This window comes from Anser cygnoides, chromosome 14 (genome assembly GCF_040182565.1).
Source record: "Anser cygnoides isolate HZ-2024a breed goose chromosome 14, Taihu_goose_T2T_genome, whole genome shotgun sequence".
Classification (NCBI taxonomy): Eukaryota; Metazoa; Chordata; class Aves; order Anseriformes; family Anatidae; genus Anser; species Anser cygnoides.
In genome coordinates, this window is record NC_089886.1 from 18,232,838 (window position 1) to 18,245,764 (window position 12,927).

A 12,927-nucleotide genomic window follows, 5' to 3' on the forward strand; every position below is an offset into this window, starting at 1 on the left:
TCAAAGTTCATAGCCGTGAACTGGAGAAGTGTCTGGTTTTTTTTTAGGAAATTAGCTAGCAGGGTAATGTTACTACCATTGAATGGGAATGGTTTGTCCCAGATCACCCAAGTCTGAGGAAGAAGTGGAACCTGAAGCTGGCTATTATAAAGCCTTATATAAAATGCACAAACACAAAATTGGAAATTCAGAGTCCTAGATAAACCCTAGGTTTATGTGGTCCAGTACGTGTTCTCTGATAGTGGACAAAATCAAATGCAGGTGGGAACAGCAGGCATGGTGCATCCTTAGAATATTCTTCCATTCTCAGATACTATGTAGCTCAGAGGGAGCTGGGGTGTTTATATGGTTTGAAGTTTGATTACTTTTTCATGTAATTTGCTCCGGCTCCTCTTGAGCCTATGTAAACTTTTAGCACACCATGGCAGGACATTTCACACACTAATTACGTGCAAAGAACCACTGCCTTCTGTTGCCTTCAGCCTATCTTCTGCTGACCTCATTTCATGGCAGCTAGTGCCATATTAGAATGATTCTTATTCGTGGTGGTTGGGGTTTATAACTGTTCCATACATCTCGCCAGGGTTGTCTCTGTTTTGAGCTGACTGTCTTTCTTGCTCTTCTCCGTTTGGCAATTAGGCAGGACCGGTCTGTACACAGTGTTTAAAATGCCATTGCCCTATGGACTTATGTAGTGCCACGATGTTTTTTTTTTTTTCCTCTTTCTTTTCTGATCCTTTTTCAATAATTACCGAACAACTGGCTTGCTTTTTTGACTATTTCTGGGAAGTCAGTGAATGTTTTTCTCAGCTGATGCTTGCATGCTCAGAAGCTCAAAACTCTGGTTCATAAAAGAGAATAGCCAGTCTGGGTCATCATGGATGTGAAATTAGGATTTTTTTTTCCCCATATGCATCATTTTACATTTACGTATGCTGGATTTTATCTCCCAGTTAGTTGCTGAGGCACTCAGTCCCATAAGATACTTATGCAATTCTGCACTGTTCCTCATTTTTGCTCCCTGAATAATTTGGTATCCTCAAAAAAGTATTTACCCACTTTTTTAGGCAGTTTGATGCATTGCCTGTTGGTGTCCAGGTTTTGGCAGCAGGGGGCTACAGGCAGCACTGCAGTGTGTGGAGAATGCCTTGGGGGAACTGCGGCCCGTGGAGAACCCCTGCAGGAACAGGGAAAGGTGTGAGGAGCAAGGAAGATGTTATGGACCGGTCATACCCTGCATCATAGCGCTGCTACATGTGGGGAGGTCAAGGAGTTGGGAATGGAGGAGTGAATCTGAGCCTGGGAAAAAGGGAGGATGAGCTGGTGTTTTAGTTTTCATCTTTGCTTCTCACCATCTAAATCTCTTTCAATAGGCAATAAATGATTTTTCCCCAGGTTGTGTCTGTTTTGCCTGTAATGGTAACTGGTGAGTGATCTCCTGTCTTTAACTCGACCCATGAGCTCTTTCATCTCGTTTTCTCCCCCTGCCGTGTTGAGGAGGGGGAGCGGGAGGGCAGCTGTGTGGGCATCTGTCATCTGAGTGCAGTGGGCTGTCTGGCACCAGCGCAGACTGTGGAAATCTGGTGACTTCTCTCTGCTGCAAAACCTATTTACTCCTACTTTGTTTCCCATCTTTGTCTACATATATGCATACATATATACATACACCTTTCTTATCTCAGGGCTACTGAATAGCCTGAAGAGCTTATGGTGCAGAAACTCGCATCTCCCTTATTTATTCATTCCTGTTTATTGATTTTTTTTTTTCTGAAGTACTTGCAAGAAGGTTTGTGAGGTAGGATTTTGCCTTCTCATTATATAAAGTCATATGGATGTGTCACCAGTATACTATCTATTCTAAGTTATACTCATTATTCTCTACCCACTAAATCTGTTCTGCAGTACTCTTTCTGCTATTTAGTATGGATGTCAGGTTTTTACTGCTTTATAATTTGCCATATCTCCTCTTGAGCTGTTTTAAAACTAGTGTCACATTTGTGGGTGTCTAATCCTCAGGTCCAACAGAGTCACAGCGTGATGAGGGTGGATGTGCAGCCACACAGCTACTCCTGCAACGTGTGTTACAAAATGAAGCATACTCTACTGAATTTAGTACACATTTTTTTTCTTAGATTTCCTTTTATTGCAAAATATGTTCATGTTTTATTGAAAAACACGGAAGTGCAATGTTTTTGAAAAAATAATCAACTTTGTGAGTGAGTAGGATGTTCTCAGTGGAAGGAGAAGTGTTGCTTTTACAAGAATGCTTGTAAAAAAATTATATTTAATAATATAATAATATAATCTTATTATATAATTAATAATAATAATAATATAATCTTTTTAATTATCTTTGATACTTTTAGGATCTTTCAAATGAATGAAGTCTGCCAAGGAATTCCAAAATTACTAGGGAGGGAGGAGAGGATAGGTGAAAAGCAAACAGACTGAGGCAATCACAAAGGCCCTTTTTCATCTGAAATGTGAATTAAAAAGCAAGAGCAGTGTCATGTAACGCTGAATTTTTGCTATATTTTCCTGTAATAAATCCACTCTGGAAATTGGTGGTTATGAATTTCTTATAAAGCAAATGCAATGAACAGGTGTGATGCAACACATTATAAAGGATGAAGATCACATCTGGTTATTCAGAGCTTTGGCGACACATGGATTTCTGAGGCAAAAGGTTTATAATAGGAAGTATATATGATATCTTATGTAATTAATTTCAGTGTTTACAGTTTATGGCATGGCAAAACATCAGGACATATTTCAGGTATTTTAGTTTACATGTGTTTTAATTTGTGCAATACGATATGACATTCAGATGGATACATATCTTTCCATTTATGATGGCATAGCTCAGTATATAAGCAATGCAAGATATGTATTCTAGTCTAATTTTGCTTGATAGAGGCAAAATGGAAATTATAAATAAGTATAAATTATTGTATGCATTTAAAATTTTCTGGAGTAAATATCGATCCTATAAAAATATTTTGCCAGATTTTAGGAACTGTCTGTATGTTTAAAGGGTAGTTTGAAACACAATCCATTTTATTTTATTTTATTTTATTTTATTTTATTTTATTTTATTTTATTTTATTTTATTTTATTTTATTTTATTTTATTTTATTTTATTTTATTTTATTTTATTTTATTTTTTATTTATTTTTCCCAAGAGGGAGACATCTCTTTTGAGTTAAGAGATATCAGATGATCGCAGAATCCAGGAATAATCTGTATTAAAGATGAATGGTGATATAAATCCTACTGGCTTGCCTTCCACCTTACTTGCTATGATTTAGCTACCACACTGGCAACCTTCTCAGCAAGTGCCAACACTACGCTGTGCAGATAGGATCAGATTCAAGGTCTTTGTGGGGATGAGTGCCTTGAAGAATCATCTTCGTTACCTTCTTCTAGTGGTTTCCAGTCATGGTAGCTAGACTGCTGGTTTCATGTTACACACAAAACAGCTTAAAGCGTGTGTTCTACAAATGCTATGTAAGAAATAGCCTCTGCTGGAAACCAAGGCCACAAGAACAAATTCTAGATGTTATAGCAGTACCACAGGGAAAGATACTGCGATAGTTAGAGCAACCGTGTATGGCACAGAGTTGAAAGAAAGAATGGAAAAGGGTCACAGACAAACAGAACAGTGACGCCTTTGTTCTAAAAGGTTAAGATAAAAACAACCAAACAACTAGAGATCAAGACAGTTAAAAACCGCTGCATTTAAACTCTCTGAAAATGGCAACTGAGCTCATGGATTTCTTTCAGGAAGGAAAAAAAAAAAAAAAGGAAGAAAGTAGATAGGTGAAAGAAATATGTTGACATGATTTGGTTTTAATTCAAAAACAGATTGAACATTTAGATATATATATTTATTTACAGAACTACAAAAAAAAATCCTTCCGTAAGTCTTAATGTATGAGTGACTGGTTACCCATAATTTTATGTCTTGCAAACTCCCTCAAAAAGCTCTCTGGTCTCCCATTAGGTCCATAACTGCTTTTCTTTGTGTGTTTGTTTGGCTAAGAGCAGCACATGCCATGGTTGCGTTGGAGCTACTCATGGTTGACTGATCATCTCATTGCTGCCCTTTAGCTGATGAGTGAAATGAGAACAGCTCAAGTCTGAATTCTCCCTGCTCTCTTCTGTCAGGGCACTAGTTAGTTGCAGTTCTCTATTCAGTCATTAGTGTTCACACAGTTGAAAGTTAAATTTGTGAAACCTTAACCACATCAAATTTGATTGAAATGGCCTAGCTAATTGAAGAGCTATTGCAGGGAGAGTGAAGGACTGACAAATGATGATGGACAAACAGGGAGTGGGATAGGTATGGTTTGCTTCTTTAGTAAAGCTGGAGAAAGCTAAAAGACATCAGAAGTGCTTTTCACTCTGTTATGTAGTCTCTGAAATAGTATAGCTGTAATGGAAATAATTTTCCTAGAAATGGATGTTGTTTTGAGAATCCTTATACAAATCCTTATATCTTCTAAGTATACAGTTATGTTTTGCTCTTTTGAGACACTTATTTGGTCCTCATTAAACTACATATTTAATTTAGAACAATGCTGTTGAGCAGAATTGATCTAAAAAATTTAACATTTATCTTCTTGTTGTAGTTCTGTGCCATAAACAGCAGCAGTTGTTTTGGAATATAATCCATCTGGATTTCTCCTGAGTATTTCAAAGCTTTTTTTTTTTTTTTTTTTTTTCCTGGAGAGAGGTTGCAAAGAAAACCTTGGAGATACGCAGCTGATGAATGTTATAAGCTGTCATCTTGACAGTTCAGAGAAATCCTATCTGACTGACAAACTCTTCTGATGCACCTGAAAAATATCATTAAAATCTAGCGCATGAGACAGATATTCAGTTACTCGGTATGCCTGATTTACAAGAAGTTAAGCTCAAAGTTACTTTTAAAAAAATGAAATGTTAACTTTGGTGACAAGTGGATGTTAAAATTGCTAATCACAAACACGTGGAAGAAATAGCATGGGCCTGGCTGTTGGATTGTACAGCTGGAAATAAATAATCTCCCACAAATTTCCCAGTGGGTAAATATAGACAGTTCTTGGGCAAATATTTGTTAGGTTTGTTGTTCCTTATATTTCTCTGATATAGAAAAAGATTCACTCTACTAAACTCAGACTTACAGCAGGAGCATGTGGTAGGGAGTTGGGTTCATTTTAATGAGATTTTGATGACTATACACTCCCTTCATGAAGTGCCGCAGGACCTCCATATTAGAGGTTTAATGGTGGTTTTTGTTTGTCTTTTTTTCGTACGATAATTGAAAATATTTTCAACCCAGGTACCTGGGTTGAGCTCCAGATTTTATAAAGAGAAGTTAACTGCAAATAATACCTGAACAAGAATATTGCTTTTAATGCTCCACATGCACTTGCATAGTGGCAATGCAGAAATTATAGTAAACTATATAAGCAGTGGCATCCTGAAAGAAACATGACTACAAAATAGTGCTGTGTTTTGTCTTTTCATGGCAAATTTAGTTAGTTTCAATTTATTATTATTATTATTTTTAATATCAGGTTCTGGCCTGTTGGGTTATATTAATTACAATGTAGAATGGTATGTTATCAAACCTCTTCTGCAGTCATGATATCTTAATATTTCCTGCAGATTAAAAATACATATTAAATATAGTAGGAACATGCAGTGTAAATATCTTCACTTTGATTTTTATTTAAGAGCCTCAAAAAGTTTTCAAACTATCAAAGCCCGAGTATGGCAAACAATACGTGAGAAGTTAAGTATAGCTGAGCTGAATTCCTTCCTCTGTTATAAAAAAAATTGAGTAGGTGCTAGAACCGGGTGACCTCTAATGGTCCTTCCAAATCTAAATTACCCTCTGATTGTGATTTTCAAATTTAATGAAACTTATTCTCTGTTGTATTGAAGTTTATTAATAGAAGCAAAAGGACTCTGCATTGTGAGAAAGTATTATATCACTTGAAATGATGGTTATTATCTCCAAGTGTACTAAACCTTGTAATTCAGTAGGAAATACCATACTCAAGGTAGTTAGGACCATTGCTAAGAGAAAGAGTAAAGGCTGACTTGGCATTTACTGCAAAGAACGTTATAGCATCTAAAGTGATTTTTGTTAACATTCAAAAATGTGGACAGTTCTGCAGCCAGCAATTTTTGTAGATGACCATGGAATATCGTGGGTCAGAGTCAGCCAGCATACTGGAAGTGTGACAGTCGCATGTGGCTGGGTGATGCAGTGTGAGGACTTCGGAGAACATATCCTCCTGGCTTTTCGACACAAATTCCAAAAGCATTACACCTTCCAACTGTGAAACGTTCAAAGGTCAAGTATCTGCAAAAACGAAGCACTTGTCACTGGTTAAATTACTTCAGTGAGCACAGATTAATACTGTCAGTAAAACTGGAGTGATGGTAATTGCAGTACTGAAGAACGTTTACTTGAGTATTCTCTCTGCCAAACACCAAAGCACTTGATTTACATTATCTGCATATAGAATATTTTATGAAGTATCTAATGAAAAGCACAGGAATTTTGCAGTTTGGCAGTAGGAAAGTTAGCAAGGTAGAAGAGTGTGCAGAATGATACTTAGGCATTTCCCAATAGTTGTTCAGTGATAAGAGGCAGATGAACTTGAACTCAGATTCATCTGCTGGAAGGAAGCAAATGACTATATTACCAGGGATGATATATGGATGTAAGCATTTTTGACTGCTTCTGGAAATGATATGGGGAATTTCAAACTAAAATCAATTTTACATTGCAAGAAGACAATAGAAGGCAGAAGGGATCCATGGTATGAGAAGGGGGAACATTGAGCTGGGGTTCATAATCAATCGGTAACCCAGTATAAATATATTTAGCATTTCTGTTGCAAGATAGATACTAACTGAATCACTGACTTTGTATTTAACTATTATGTAGTAATTGAATTGCTGATTTATCATTTAGAAGGATGTAGGATAGGCAATGCAATAATGCTGCGGTTAAGGTGGAGTGAGGGTGAAGTAGCTGCTTATCTCTGGGTCAGTTTTAGGAGGCAGCTCCCCAGGAGGACAGCTGCAGGGCACGGACAGCCTGCCCACTTATCTCCGGGCTGGTTTTGGAACTGGCTGTTAGCAAGGATGATAAGCAAGATTGCCTACACAAAATGGAAGTACAGAAGAGAAGTCAGAATAACTTGTAGCGAAAGATTTAACTAAGAGAATTTATTTGTATATTCAAGCAAAAAGAATATTAGTTAGTGACACATACAAAGTGACAATATTCTAATAGTTGATGAGAGAATATTCTAATAGTTGATGGCTTTTCAATCTAGAGAAAAATGCAGGCATAAAAAGTTCCAGCAGTCATAACATAATGACAGATATACTTGGAATGACACCCAGGAGCACATTCAGAGCTGTGCCACTAGCTAATTCACCCCTGAGAACAATCTACCTAGGGATGTGGTGAATAATTTGCTATTATCCAAAATCAGGAAAAGCTGTAATTTAATCCTGCATTGTTAAGTGAATCTATAAAATATTGGGGCCAACTCCATTCACAAGGTAAAATCATTTGTAAGTAAAATGCAGTCATATGACATATGCTGATTATTGCTCCTTTCTGCATGGTATTTATTTTTCCCTCAAGTCAGCTAAGTTAATCATTATTGTCGCTAAATCTGATGTTCTCTACATTGGTATGGGAAATTGAAAGATTTTATATAAGTGATGAACATCGTAGCTGTCAAGATTTTTTTCTCAGATAGCTGGTAAGTATTTATATTTCAGCATATGTACTTTTGGGGCTGCATTTGTCATATTCCTACTCAGCTCAAGAAAAGAGTCCTGTCCACCATTTTGTAATGCCACTAGATATTGTTGACAATACAAGCAGAGTCTTTGCTGAGATCAGATTAGATTAGATACTGCTGTGTGCTTTCCAAAAAGGGCAATATGTGCATTTAATTTTATCTTTTTGTGTCCTTTGTGCTAGGTGGTGCTTCCAATGGCAACAGCTCATCATTGAAATGCTTTTCAATGGGGTCTGGGCAGAAATTATTTCCAGGAGTGCAGTTTTCAAACACAATTCATTTTTGCTTCCACAGAAAAATGAAAGTCCTGGCAAGTGTTTTATTGGCATCCTTATTAAAATTGCTAGGTGTGAGTTTGCTGTCCAAGAAAGAGCAAAATATCTCAGACTGTAAGAATTCAGACTTTTAAAATATATATATATTTTCTTTTTCCAGGAATACCCTTTCATTCAGTTTTGAATTTGCACTTATGTTAGGTGGAAGTATACATTCCAGAGGCATGTGTGCAACATATTACTGAAGAAAAGCACCAGGAGGCTTAGTTGCTTTGTTTTGATTCCCTTTTGTTTTTCTTTTGGCCAAAGGTCAGGCAAAGCACTATTTCATAGGATGAGCCCAATTTTTTCAATCAGTTTTTATGAAGAAATGAAATGATAGTTTACCTGCTACATTTCAAGTGATATAAAATCAGTAACCAGAATCACTGGTAAGAGATCACAAGGCATGTTAGCACATTCTGTTTGAGCAGTCTCAGTAGCTGACTAGGGGATGTGCTTTCACAGTATATCCCTCTGGATGTCAGGCATGCAAAACAATGCACGGTTCCAGCTATGTGTAGAAAGTAGATCAGTAGCTTCTTGAGAATAACTTTCGTATAATTAAAAATCTAAAACAAACAAAAAAATAAAGAAAGGAAATGGCATAGATATCATTAAGTCAGTGGCACAGGAGGACATGGCACCAATGATTTCTCAGTAGTTTTCCAAGAACTACTTTTTGCAAAATTCATTGCAGATAGTAATTTAGTCCCTACAGTAAACAAAACAAAACACTGGATTTCTGCAGGTGAAGAGATCCAAGTTTTGTCAAATGGGTAAAATAAGAAAAACAGACTTGGAAGCTAAGGGGAGAGGGACTATCCAGCCTGGGTGAAACTAGAACCCGTCATGAAACTATATGCCTATTATGTGAAGGTTGTATAGGAATTGAGGAGTTTCCTGGTATTTATTCTTAGCAATGTTTAATTAATTTCCATCATATTTGTCATGTGACTTTACTTTTTTATTAGTTTTCTGGGTGTGAAGCTGTATTTCTGCTGATGTAAAATAATGTACTTGACAGGTACACCCTGAACAAATGAGTGGATCAATTGTGTACCTACAAAGGACCTATACAGCTGTAGGACGAATTAAACTTTACTCTAGTTATATAAAATCAGATGATGCCACTGGAATTGAAGTTTGTTTTGAAACTGATACAGTGAGACACAAACTGGGCACCGAGCATCAAGGGGTGTATGCCCTTTGCATGCTGCAAAACATTTTTTCTCTCACACCGAGGCAGAAGAAAAAAATGAGCAGTTTTACATACAAGGTATTAATCTTACACATTTTCCTCTTCGCATGAACTTTAACTTGACTTGTGTATGCTATTGCCAGTTATCACCTTCCTTTAGGTGACTTTTATTTAACCAAAAGTGTTACAGCTAATCCTTGCTTATCAAAAGAAGGCATCTTAAATCATCTCTCATTTAGGCGTTCATCTTTTTAGATACATCACCCATATTCTGAAATACACAACATCGGTATGTAATATGTGAAAGATCTGCTTGTGGTAAAAGGTCAAGAAAAAGATTTTTTCTTCTAGCAATTGACATAAAGAGTTTGAGGTGAAATACTTTTCAAGGTATTTTGTTTCATACTTGAAGTCACATTGTGTGATATAGTAATCAATAAAGACCATGGTGATAATCATTTCTTTGTGCAAATATCAGTGCTTATGAACATTACTGATAAATCTTCCTTTGGCTGCACAGGCTTCATTAGCTGTGGTTACAAAACAGAATATTTTATTCTTACTAGCATTTTCTATTTCAATCTGAAATTATAAGTCTGTAAATATTTTTAATTTAAAGTAGACAGATATGTAATGCATTTTTTCCAATTGATAAGACAGTACAAAAATATGTAAGTTGCAAATTTTCCCATAAGCAAAATATCATCTCATAGGTATGTTATTATTTTTATTTTACTTTGGAGAAAGCTAATGTCAAGCATTCACCGTGTTTGAGAAACTCTGATTCTCTGAATATTCTTTGAGATTTGAGATACATACCAATTGTGGAAGTAATCATAAAGAAGGTCATTGAAGTGTACAGAACACCAGTCAGCTTCAAAACGAACCAAGATGTTTAAGAAGAGCTGTTGAGTGAATGTAGTAGCAATGCATTTCTATTTGCAGAGACAGGAATTTGGCAAAAAGCTTCACTGTGTTTTTCAGAAAAGGATGTCAAGAAACTCACCAGAAACTTTTTTTTTTCTTTTTTCTTTAATGGTTATTAGTTTAGTTCATTCTTAGACTTGCATGCATTTTCCTCATTGGAAATTAAAATGAGTTTATTAAAGTTTCATGATGGTCTTTTGAACACTGTAGGAGTTGCAAGGGTTAATATGGCACTGTCAGTCTGACATTGGCTGTTTAAAAACATAATAGTGTGGCTGTTGGTCCTGTCACTATGAAAAAGTACATACATGAGGAACTGACTTGATATTGGCTCCTTATTGCAAACTCTGTAATGACAAATTGCTAATGAATAGACCAGTGAGAAATCCCATGTTTTTCTCTCTGTAATATCTTGAGCTCTCTAGTATAATTTCATTTAATCTATTATTTTAAGATGCCATCACTGCAAGACAATTGGTCTTTACAAACCATTCAAGGCAGTTGTGTGTGGAATAAGCTGGTTAGATTATTAATGCAATTTCTACCATAAGTTTCTTCTTGTATTTGTTTATAAAAGTCTCAGTTACACATTCCTGAAACTTTCCATGCCTTTCAGCTAAATGAGTTGACACTAAGCAAAGGTATTAAATAATGTAGAAAATGCTGGTTGTGTTTTGCATTTGTAAACCAAAAAGCACTAATAACTTTACCCAGATATTTTGATACCTATATCATAAATAAAATAAAATAAAATTAATTTTATTCTACTTTATTTTGTAGATTTTTCTAGAAAAAAAAAAGAGAACTAAGTTCAGGGAGCTTTCTGCATAAGATGGCATTAAGGATTGAAATGAACTTTGGAAAAACATTTAAAGTGGCTTGGCAAGAGAAGGTAAGAAGTGAACTGATTTTTTATTTTTTTATTTTTTTTATGTTTACCTGGTGCAAAACTATAAAAGAAAAATGGTATAAAGACATAACACTCCATGGGAGAAAAGTGTTATAGCCTCACTCTGATGATTTACAGAGACTGAATTGGTATAGCCAAAAGCTGTGGAGCATTTGCTCTTAGTTAAAGGAGCAGTAATTCATACTTAATACTCTAGGTATGTTGAGGGAGCTGGGGAAGGACCCAACTGTAATGCAATGATTGTGTTTGTGTTTATGACTTAAGCTGGTGGGGAAAACCTCTTTTTTGCTTGAGACTGAAATGGGAGTTGAACCTACATCAGCGCAGCTTATGGAAGGTATCATACGTTCATTCAAATAGCTAGCATTTTTATCAGTCCATTATGGAAGAATTATGAGAGACAATAATTGGTAGGCTACTGGAGGAGATGGTTTTATGAAACACCTTTAGCATAAGGTTACTTTTTAATAAATCTGTACGTTGTTGTTAGTGTGTTTCCATAACAGTATTGGAAATGCACATTTGGAACTAAAAATTACTCAGTTATAATGTCTTTGGTTTGTTAAAAATGAAAGGAATACCATATTATGTAATTGCTCTAAATGTATAGCATTATACCTTTATATTTTATGTCTCCATCTCAAAATTCTAGTTAGAATTAATGTTGTTTAATGACAGCAAAAAATAGTCATTGTGATGTATGGTACAACATAGCTTTAGCCCTCTTCATTTTCTCATTGTAGTCTTGATTCACATGATGAAATTGCTGCGTATTTATGTGAAGCTGTGAATACAGATAGAAGAAAAAAGGCTTCAGCCATGCTGTGATTTTTTTTTTTAATATTCTGTTTTATTGTATTGTTGGCAAAAAAAAATGACACTATCAAAACCAAAACTCTTGGGAGGACGTATCAACAGCATTTTCATTGAAAATAATTCTCAGAACTTTAATGAATCCAGGATTTAACTTCTGGTCAACACAGAAGAGCTTCCACATTTTAATTGAGAACCAGAGGTTTATCAGTTATGGACTAAATCCCTTTCTCCTATTCTGATACAATAGGTATATTAAGATCTCAAAAAATATCACAGGACAAAAATATTTCCTTTTCAGCTTTAATACACAATAATTTGGAGAGTTGTCTGTAGATGCAGATACCAAATTAGGATCATGAAATGGCCATACATTGAAATAAAAACAAATAATTCAGTTTAAATATTGGTAAGACTGTTGTGCAAGACCTGAGCAAACTGGACTCTAACAGCAAATACTCAGGTCTGATACAGATGGAGTTACTACTCCTTTTACTAGCGTTGGAGATCTACTCACTTTGTCTGACATGCGTTTAGGCAATTTACATCTGAAGTCTCAATTGCATCCAGAAGCACAGAGGTTAAATAGCCAGAGTCTGCAGCTGGCATGCCTCAGCACAGGTCAGACAGGGTATGGTACAAAGAAAGTGCTCCTGCTCTCAGAGCAGTGAAGTAATAGGCTGAAATTCAGCCCTAAATAGTGCGGGGAGATTGAATGCAAGGATAATATTGCTTCTTATCTATAGGCTGAGATTCCATCTCATCTAACTTGAGACTTCTGCAATACAGATATCTGTATCTTAGTTGGGTTTCTTTTGAACTTGCTGAAGAGAAATAGGCACTTACAGGGAGTGATTCATCAGACCTACTTTAGTTTTTTTCTTTAAGAAGAGATTCAGTGACTCTATTGTATCATTTTGAACTGGGTGAATTGACAGATTT

The 12,927-nt window shown here is 35.8% G+C and overlaps 1 protein-coding gene across 13 annotated transcripts in view; it reads left to right on the top strand.

Moving 5' to 3' along the window:
• The window catches only part of LOC136786400 (protein FAM210B, mitochondrial-like), a 324,869-nt gene that overhangs the window by 157,990 nt on the left and 153,952 nt on the right, over positions 1 to 12,927 (top strand). For all 13 annotated transcript variants that reach the window (XR_010824954.1, XR_010824959.1, XR_010824949.1 and 10 more), the window contains exon 4: positions 11,043 to 11,154. The gene's annotated coding sequence lies outside the window, so the exon portion shown is untranslated. The remainder of the gene's footprint in view (positions 1 to 11,042; positions 11,155 to 12,927) is intronic.